The following is a 10,768-nucleotide window of genomic DNA, read 5'->3' as shown; positions in this document are numbered from 1 at the left end:
TGCCACTCTCACACTAAGTCAACACATCTGTCACTCCACTACACCACCTCCTCATCTATCTGTCCCTCCCTCCCTCCCTCTCTGCCTCCATCCATCCATCTATCCATCCCCCTGCCACCAGCCGGCCGTATGCCTCTTTCAATCCCTCTCTATGCCCACCCCCATCCCCACCCAGATCTCTTCTCACTCCCTACCAGTCAGCCAAATGGCATGTTCTTGCACGTTGCACAGTACAGTAGTGGACTGAACCACTGTGCGTGTGGTGGGTGGGTGTTTGAGGAGGGAGGAGCGCTGCAGAGAAAGAGGGAGAGAGGGAGGCGGTGGTGTCGTTGGCTGCTCTAATCCTTCAGTCCTGTCTCCGTCTGTTGATGCTCTTTAAAGATAGTGTGTAGAAACTCCAGACCAGAATATTAAGGCTAGGACTGAATTTTAAACTAGACTTGTGGAGAAGTCGGCTCATCATGAAAGGAATGTAAACTTGACTCTGCTCTGGTAAGAGAAGTGTTTATTACTGTAGTTTTACTTGCATTAGATGGCAAAAGCTCTAGTGTGCTCTGAATGTAAATGCAAAAAATCACTTACAATATGAATAATTTAAACATTTTGCAACACAACATATTTATAATTTTTGTGGATGTGTTTGTGCATTTCTTCGACAAAATATAGTATTACATGTGCTTTTATATCTTGTTTTTAAGTTCAAGCCATGAGATGAATAGATAATCTGTTGTTTGCAGCATGAGCTGATCAGACTTTTGAACTATTGCTCCAGTGGCAGGACAGAAGCTGTTTTATATATACACAGACAGTGCTGTATAGGATGTACAGGGGGTAGAAATTGTTCACCAATATTGTCAAAGCAGTGAGTTATGAGACATAGCAGGTAAAGGTGTAAAGTAAATGGGGACATGAATCTATAAATAACAAGCAGGAAGATGAAAAGGCTGCTATTCAGCAGGGAAGCTTGCCAGCGGCATTATGTAATCAATGCATACACAAACACACCTCATGTTACATTCTTTATCTGCATTAAATTCCATTTAATAGTACAAGCTCTTGGACAATAGGATCAGGACTTTTTTTGTTACTGTTGACTCAGCTGCTGTGTATGGACACATCAAACAGTGAGCACGCAATGTAGAACAGAGCTGGGCACTAGTCTCTGAGACCGTATTGTCTTCTATAACCCTTCAAGTTACCCAGATTGTACGACAAGAAAGAAAAAATACGGCCTACACAGCACCTACACAAACCTCCATGTTACTTTATCGGTACCATTGCACCATCAAGATCCACCCAGCCAATGGACATCTTTGCCAAAGGTGCATGGTCATGTTATTTTGGAGAATTTAAATACCTTTCTTTAACGACAGACTCAAGTTGGCCTCACTCTTTCCACATTCGTACAAGAACAGAATGGGTTTAGACAAGATGGATTAGGACCTCAAGGAAACTCCGAGTCAAATGATTTTTTAAATTATTTATTTTCTCTTTTGACTTATCCTGTAAGCTCAGGGTCACCACAGCCCATCACATGGCACATGTCTTTATACTAGATGCTCATAGTGCAGTCCTTCCCAGTTTTTACTAGGCTTGGGACTGCCGCGCAGATGTGTGATTGTGGGTTTTGTCTTATGGCTGGGGTTAGGCAGTTCGATGGTTTCATGTGCCCGGGGAAATTTTGCCATATGGCCAGGGGGAATCGGGCTGCAGACATCTAAGCCTTTAGTTGATAGGCAGTTTAATTTATACTGCTGCTCCGGTAAATTACTTTCAATGTAGTGCAATAAATATATAAGTGAAATACACATTGTGGTAAACATTGAAAAAGACTGAGCCAAAGCGCAGCATCCTTCTGCCCTGAATTGAAACAGTAGACTGCACTGTACGTGTGTGTGCGTGTGTGTATGAGGTCTTTTCCTGCTGTAGATAGGAACATGATGAATTATTAATCTTGGCTAAATGACTGGGCTGACTCTGTAGCTTTCTCCCCAGCTTCCTCTCATCACATCTATCAGTGGCCTAAGCAGGGCTGTTTTTGTCTTTCTGCTCACGCTGTTTATCACATCAGTTTCTTTCCAAATCAATAGGTTGAAAAGGTTGTCATGAAGGCAGACAGCCTGCCAAGTATGAGGTGTGGCATCTCAAGTATGACGGACATTTGGCACTGTGCATGGTGTTTCCTCTATTGTGTCTTAGTTCACAGGCAGTGAAGTGTTTTATAGAGTCATGGTTTGTGGTCTTTTTGCTGTTTCCTGACTACTAATGTCTGGACTGACCTGGGTGATGAGTTCCCTGCTTCAGGACATTGGATTCTAGAAGGAAATGCAGTGGAGAGCAGTTCTTGATTCTTGATGCATCCCTTATGTTTGTTGGACTGGTGATGAAAACCTGAGAAAATATTGATGAAAACACAGAAGCACTAGAAGAAGAAGCATGAAAACAGGGACATTATTAGGGACATTACCACTGTGGGGACACCATTGGTGACAGAAGACACATTGGAACACAATCTCAGTACTTTCTTTAGCAAACAGTCATTTTGTAGATGGATAAAGTGAGCAAACTTTGTAGGTACCTCAGTAACTACACAGTAGTAACTACTACCTAAGGAACACTTCAGTAACTACACCTCTGAAGGAACACCTGGGGGAACTGGTGGCTCAATGGGTAGAGCATCTGGTTAGGATGCAGAAACACGCAGGGTCAAATCCCACCCCACCAGGGTGGCCCCGCCCAGCCAAGGGCTACCCTGGTGCCGGTCCAAAGCCCGGATGAAATGGGGGGGCTGTGGCAGGAAGGGCATCTGGCATAAAAAACATGCCAAATCAAAATGCAGAACATGTTCCGTTGTGGCAACCCCTCAGGGGACAAGCTGAAGGCCATTGAATTTGGAATTTAATTTATTCTTTTTAAAGAACTCTGCCTTTTCTGATTTTTGGGGGGAACTAAACAGTAATATCTTTGTAACAGACTCATGAATTAATGATAGACTACTTTGTAATTACTCAGTCTAATATGTATCTTTACACAAAAGTAGTAGGCATTAATTAAATGTTAATGAACTCATGAAGGGCTATTTAGTAATTATGTGAGGGTACAGATAAAGAATAATTGATGGTCAAGTAATTACGTAATTAACTAGCTCTAGCTGCTTCATAGTTTGTGCCACCTTGCAGCGAATCAAGAGGTCAACTTAACAAGAAAGAAGTCCACTATCAATTACTCATTCTCCAGTTAACCTCACCTGACTGGGAACCTTCACCAGCGTTCAATAATATGTTGTACCCCAACCTGTTCTTCAGCAACTCATCATTAGCTATGATGTAGTACTTAACTCAGAAAAGTCTAGAATTCTCTAAGTAGAATGTAGTTTAAGGCAGTAGGTCAGACTGAAGACTATGCTGCAGATCACAAATGCTCCATTTGCATTTTCTTTTGAAGACGTTCTTAAATAATATATAACCACTGTGCCTTACAGCAGCAGAAGTATAGGCAAGGCTGCACAGCTACCAATATGTTGTTCTGTGATTCAGACTTGGTTCTTCACTCCAGTGCCAAGTGTATGTAATGTCTGCTGTAGTGATTGTAGCCATTGTCTCCTACACTAGACTATCCTCATCAGGGTTTCTCAGAGTCAGTGAGATATATAGGAAAAGTTTATTCTGAAACGTGTGAAATTAACCTTGAAAAGGTGAGGGTCCATGGGGTGGGGGTGAAGGCGGGGCCACACAGAAAGTAAGAATCCAATTTACTAATTTGAGACAAAAGTTAGGAAGACATTGGTAAACGAGGCCTAATATATCTGTCATCAGATGGTGTTGTTTATGCTGCTCAGTACACCAGTGGTTTCTTTCTTTTTTCACAACATTTTACTTTATGTATTTGCTATGTTCAGTGCTCATGTAATGCATTTGATTGTTTTCTGCTCTCTTCTGAGATTCATGCTTTTCTCCCATTGAGAGCTCTGGTTTTTATGTTGATTTAAGAAGTATGTGTAGACAGAGGGGTGACAAGGAGTAATGAGCACTAGTAAACTCTTTGGTGCGACTGTACATTAAGTTCACATATCCATTGTGCTTTTGAACTTCTAGAGTGCAGTCATGCAGTGTTTCTCTGTACCGCTCTGCAGAAAGTCTGTGTAGTCAGATGCATGCTTGTGGGTAATCACTAACAAAGTGTGAAACCAGTCAACCATCAGATCTCAGTCTGACCCAGCATCTGTTTCAAACAAAGCTCCTCTCTTCTGCCTCTAATAAGCTGTCACACACTACCATGCACATACACACAATAACTTGCACAGATGGAAAAAACATTGACAGAATATGAGGAGGACAATATTTCTAAGGATTGAGAACATGTTGTTATTCATACATTTGTTATCAAATGTTGAATGTTTTTAATCTTTTAATCATTTTTTAAATTTTAATCTTTCATGTTGCTGTATTTGGTTAGATAAAACTATCAAACAAAGACATGAAAGTGCTGCTGACACGATGCTTCAACCACTTCACATATACAGTAAGTCACTGTTTATTAAAACTAGTTTTAGTCTAACACAACATTAAAATACACCTTTCTTCCCAGTGTCCATTTTGTGCATTCATATTGTTACCTGGATATGTTCACCTAAAATATAAATGCATGGTGTGTCATAGACCTGACCCTGGACTCTGCCCACCTTCTCCTTTTCGCCCTCCTTGCATCAGTCTTCCCACTCATGCACACTACCCACTGTCTGTTCCTTGCACGCTCTATCTCCGCCTCTTCTTTTCTGTCTCTTTCTCCCTTTCCATTAGTCTTTGCCCTTCGTTCTCCGTCTCTCTTTGGCTCGCACTCTCCCTTCCACTTCCACTTCCACTTCATGTTTGTGTATGAGATTCATTGTCAGTTGGTTTATGGACTGTGGTTTAGTTTATTTAAGGCTTATTATTTTCCACAACTCTCTGCCTGTTTTCTTCCCCTAGTCTGAATCATGTTCACTCCTCTTAGTTTACTAGGTCACCCTTAATCTATCTTTGTGTAGATTTCTTTCTACCTGCCTTTATGTTTAGTCTTTGCTTAATCTGTTGTATCTTAGCCTCCTAGTTCACTTCAATCAGTTGTATGTTTAGTCTCTAGTTCATTCTTCACATTTAGATTATTTAATTAAATTCTCTCTATGTTTTTGTTGTAGTTAATGTAGCTATTGTGTTCCCACTGCTTATGTTTTTACTTTCATGTGGATTCTGTCCCCCTTTTTGGAGTGATTAGTAGTTACCTTAGTTTCTGTTGAAAATCGCAATAAATTCATTTTTCACATTCTTTTGGTCCATACATATAAACTCAAATTGTGACATGGTGTTGCATCTTTTTCAAGACACGAGGGAAGAAACGTCAATTTAAGTAACATTAGCAAATAATAGATACTGCTGAGTCTACATGGATAAAACATACGTAGTTGGTCTTTTTTCACTCGATACTTTGCGTTTCACTGTTTATCACTGTACAGGTAGGAGCTAGGTTAGCTGTCATGGCTGCAGGAGCTGTGAAAAGACAGGACTTTGCTGTCTCTGCAACAGTGCACAATATCCTGTACACTGCTCATTTAGGACAAGAGGATTATGTTCAGACCATTTCATTTAGGAGTTTAGGATGTGATGTTGAGGCCATGTCAGACTGACGGCTGCTGTGCAGACAGGTATTTCATCTCGCAGTGTACCTGTTCACAGATTCAACATGAATGAAAAGGAATCCTCGGCATCAGTAATTACATTATTACAAAAATTCTGACATAACAAAGGATTTTATTTACCTAGAATACATCTACCACTCTTCCCTCTCTATGAATCTGTGGATGAATGTTCCAGTATGTAACAAAGCTGATCTCTGTGTAGATTAAGTTCTGTCATGGGCAAGTATTAATTGTCTTGCCAGTATTAGAAGGCCAACAACAGTTTTATTATATGCTGGTATGGGATGGAAAACTTGACAACACTGATGTGAGTGTGTTTCAGCTCAGCTGTGGTTAACTGCAGCTAATGCCGATCATTCACTAGACTCCTGCAGTTGCTGCTCCACCTCTCAGATTTTCTGTGATGGATGTAATTTCTCCTAAGTCAGTGCTGGCTTCCCTGCTCTTACTTTCACAGTGGCTGTTAACCTGCACTTTAAATCTGAAGGAAATTCAAAGTTCTAATGTTTCCACAATTCCTGAAGGCACTATTTACAGGGTGAAAAAAATGCTAAAATTAAACATGCTGAAACTTGAAGACACCTAACTAACTTAGATGTCAGTCCAAGCTGATGAAGCTGGGTCAGTCATGAGAAGAGTCTAAAATGGATGGAACCCAGTCTGTCCAGATTTTAATTCAATTCTGGCCATCTATAAAAAAAACCTGTGGCATTTTTTTCCATTATGTCTTTATGAAAAGTGAATGTCAGGAGGTCGGCATCTTTCTGAAAAAGTAGAAGAAGCACTACCACCAAATGGCAAGATCAGAAGTGTGGTGAAAGTAGGCCAAAAGAAAGGTGGAATGTGTGGCAATGCTTCTCCTGCAGTTACATTAACTGGTCTCTATAAATTGCATGCTGCTCCATCCAACATGCTGTCATTGGTCAGCATGTGATACTGTATATACACTGATCAGGCATAACATTATGACCGCCTGTCCAATTTAATACAATCCAATACAGTGGCTCTGCCATGAATTCTACTTTTTCATGTTTTTAAGTTCAATCTGTCAGAAAGGTGATATTTCTATAATGTGTTTAAAATGTTTAAATTGTATATATACAATATATAAATGTATAAAATGATCATAATGTTATGCCATATTGTTGTATATCCCTTTTGACATCATGTTCAATTTTTGACCTGTTGTTGGTTATACAGGGTTGTTCGAAATAATAGCATTACTATGTGACTAACCAGAATAATCCAGTTTTTTAGTCTATTTTTTTATTGCTATGTGGCAAACAAGTTACCAGTAGGTGCAGTAGATTCTCAGAAAACAAACAAGACCCAGCATTCATGATATGCACGCTCGTAACTGTGCAATTGGGCAATTAGTTGAAAGGAGTGTGTTCAAAAATATAGCAGTGTCTGCCATTGACTGTACAAACTCAAAACTATTTTGTACAACTGTTTCTGTTTCTAGGATGTAGCAATCCTGTGAATCACTAAAGTAATATTTAGTTCTATGACCACAGTTTTTTAAAACTGCTTCACATCTGTGTTGCATGGAGTCAACCAACTTGTGGCACCTCTCAGCTTTTATTCCACTCCATGATTCTTTAACAACATTCCACAAATTATTTACATTTCTTGGTTTTGCTTCAGAAACAGCATTTTTGATACCACCCCACGAGTTCTCCATTGGATTAAGGTCTGGGGATTGGGCTGGTCACTCCATAACATTCATTTTGTTGGTTTGGAACCAAGACTTTGCTCGTTTACTAGTGTGTTTGGGGTCGTTGTCTTGTTGAAACAACCATTTCAAAAGCATGTCCTCTTCAGCCCTTGCAGCCAAAAAGAACAATTTTACTCCCATCAGTCCACAAAGTGTTCCTCCATTTCTCTTTAGGCCAGTTGAGTGGGCAAATTGTAACCTCTTCTGCATATGTCTTTTTTTTAAGAAAGGGACTTTGCGGGGAATTCTGGAAAATAGATTAGCTTCTAACTGCTCTTCTAACTGTCACAGTACTTACAGGTAACTCCAGACTGTCCTTGATCATCCTGGAGGTGATCATTGGCTGAGCCTTTGGCATTCTGGTTATTCTTTGATCCATTTTGATGGTTGTCTTCCGTTTTCTTCCACGTCTCTCTGGTTTTGCTCTCCATTTTAAGGCATTGGAGATCATTTTAGCTGCAAAGCCTATAATTTTTTGCACCCCTTTAAAGGTTTTCCCCTCTCCAATCAACTTTATAATCAAAGTACGCTGTTCTTCTGAACAATGTCTTGAACGACCCATTTTCCTCAGGCTTTCAAATGCATGTTCCACAAGTGCTGGTTGCTTATCCTTCAACATTTTATACATTTATATATTGTATATATACAATATACCACCTGATTCACACCTGTTTTTTCACAAAATTGATGACCTCAGTGATTGAATGCCACACTGCTATTTTTTTGAACACACACCTTTCAACTAATTGCCCAATTGCACAGTTACGAGCGTGCATATCATGAATGCTGGATCTTGTTTGTTTTCTGAGAATCTACAGCACCTACTGGTAACTTGTTTGCCACGTAGCAATAAAAAATATACTAAAAACCTGGTTCATTCCGGTTAGTAACATTGTACTGCTATTATTTTGAACAACCCTGTATATTAATTTTCAATGGGTAGCCAAGTATAAACCGCCGGAAATGTACACTTATGATGTTTTGATGGCTGACCATCCCCCTGGAGATAAAATTGCCTAGCAGCCCAGCCAGACCAGCCACTGTAGCTTAACCTGAGCAAACAATGCAGGTGTTCACAACATTCTGCTCTTTGCTTAGGTAAGAACATGGTAGTCTCCTGATATGAAGGACCTATGCATTCAGGTCCTTTCTCCTGTGTATCAATGTAACACACGAAGCTAACTTGCAGGGGTATGAGAGCCAAGTTATCCATTGTAAAACAGAAGACAATTCGGCAGTACACAGGTAGGCTTAACAAACAGCTGAACAAGCAGTGAACATGAATGAAACTGTGTGGAACAAAGTGGAGTAATAGCTTTAGTAGCCATTACCCCAACCACTAATGGTGTGTTACTGTTATCCTAATGGAATAATGGCCTGTCATCATTAAGAGTCTTCGAGGTAAACAAAACCACAGACAAGGCACTTCTTTGTGTATCATAGTGATCCAAAGTGGAAAGTGAGCACCATGAAGGAATTTCCATCTACCTACAAAACTGTATGTGAACTGACCCTTTAAACAGCCCAGGAGGCGAGATGCTCTGGTGTGTTTAAGATTGAAACTTAAAGTTTACCTCTGTGAACCATGATATTCAGCCCTGATGTGACAAATGTGTTGCTGACAAAATGTGTCAGATAGAGACCAGGGTTTTCCTTACCATACTGCAGAGTCACAGTGTCGAAGTGGTTTTGTGGAATACCTTAAGCCGAATGAACATTAAAAAGTATTTAGGTGACATCTTAGAGTGAATGTAAAAACCAATGGTGAGTTTTTTTTGCATTGCCAAAATTACAGAAAGAACTGTAAGCTGGCAAAAGGAATGTCTGTCAGTCGGTTAGGGAGAATTTATGTTTGATGGTAATTTCGATGAATATTTCCTTCTTGTCATCAGTGGACCTATCGTTTCTGTTTGTGCACAAGTTTTACATATAAAGCAACACAGTGTAGCATCTACATCTGTCAGACAGAAGTTGCAAGTGTGCTGCATCTTATAAGTGAATTCAGGGACATTACAGTGTGGTCATCTGTGTTTTGTCAGACAACAGCTGTGTGGGAGGCATTCAGGGACAGTGCAGAGTATAGATCATGTATTTTGTGCCTAAAACTAACCCCAATGTCCTTGTGCCTAAACCTAACCAAGCTGCTATATTTACACACTTATATGTAAAGAAGTGTTACTGACTATTTGGGTAGAAAAAATTGCAGCCATTTCAGTGCATAGCCAGCTGAGATATATAATCTCTTCATAGGTCACAGGTCTTTCTTAACAATTACATATCCCTGGATGACATCCAACATCTTACAAGATACCTAAGCAACCTCAACAAACTTTTTTCTATTACAAGTTCCTTGTAGGTGTCTGGACTTTGTACTTTTTCTAAAGATGAGCTCTGCTAACCATATAGAGGAACCCTGTAAATCGAAAGAATACGCTTTTTAGCTCAAATTTAAATCACTGAAATTATATTAGTGATGATCTAGTATAATGTATCTCTTGAGCAAGCACTAGGCAATAGTGGTGAAGAAAATATTTTTATAGGAAGAAAACTGTCATGATCAGTTTGTTTTTGGTTTCTCTAGCTTAACGTCCTGTTCTGGCTTTTATTTTGTAGCACCTCAGCCCCACTTCCTGTTGGTCTTTTAGTCTTTTTGCTTTTTTTCTCACATTGTTAGTTCTTGTTAGTCTCACCTGTTCCCCTGCCTATTTGGACTATTTGTATATTGATTGTTTTTATGGTTGGTCCCTGTGTGTGTTAGTTTAGTATTTTGCTTTTACCCTGGGTGTTTGTGTATGTGGGCACAGTTTTTGTTAGTTAACATTTCCTTGCTTGGATCCTTTATCTGGTGGGATTTGAACCCGCTGCCTTCTGCTTCCCGACCCAATGCTGTTCGACTGATCCACCATGCCCACAAATAAAATCCTGTTTTAAAATAATTTTTTAAAAGCCCTCGCCATCACTTCCTATTCACAAATCCTCACAAAAACTGGAATGACAACAAAAAAAAAGGAATGATGGTGGAGTGAATGATGATGGTGCTGCTGCCCCACATTTAGCAACTCTCCAGCTCTCAGGTGTACGGAAAAATGATGGTGGCACGTAGCTTGAAGCTATTTCTCATCTTGCTGCTGATGTAGTATAAGTTTTCAGACTCATTTATAATTGTCAAAAGGTCACTTGCAATAGTTCCATAACTTATTTTTATAGGCTGGGGGGGTGTAACTCAGTTGGTAGAACAGTTGTCTACAAATCACAGGGTCAGTGGGTCACCCTCACACTGTCTATATAAAATATAGATAGTGAATTAGACTCTTTTGCCTGTGTAAAATTATAGCTTACTTTCATATACTGCTGTCAAACTCAATGCCCCAGATTAA

The 10,768-nt window shown here is 39.8% G+C and overlaps 1 protein-coding gene across 2 annotated transcripts in view; it reads left to right on the top strand.

The window, feature by feature from the left end:
- The first annotated feature begins 293 nt into the window (after positions 1-293).
- The window catches only part of sv2bb (synaptic vesicle glycoprotein 2Bb), a 36,914-nt gene continuing 26,439 nt past the window's right edge, over positions 294-10,768 (top strand). For both annotated transcript variants that reach the window (XM_067501647.1, XM_067501646.1), the window contains exon 1: positions 294-492. The gene's annotated coding sequence lies outside the window, so the exon portion shown is untranslated. The remainder of the gene's footprint in view (positions 493-10,768) is intronic.

Source organism: Channa argus, chromosome 4 (genome assembly GCF_033026475.1).
Source record: "Channa argus isolate prfri chromosome 4, Channa argus male v1.0, whole genome shotgun sequence".
NCBI lineage: Eukaryota > Metazoa > Chordata > Actinopteri > Anabantiformes > Channidae > Channa > Channa argus.
Note: the sequence above shows the minus strand (reverse complement) of the source record. Positions and strands in the feature narration are given on the sequence as shown.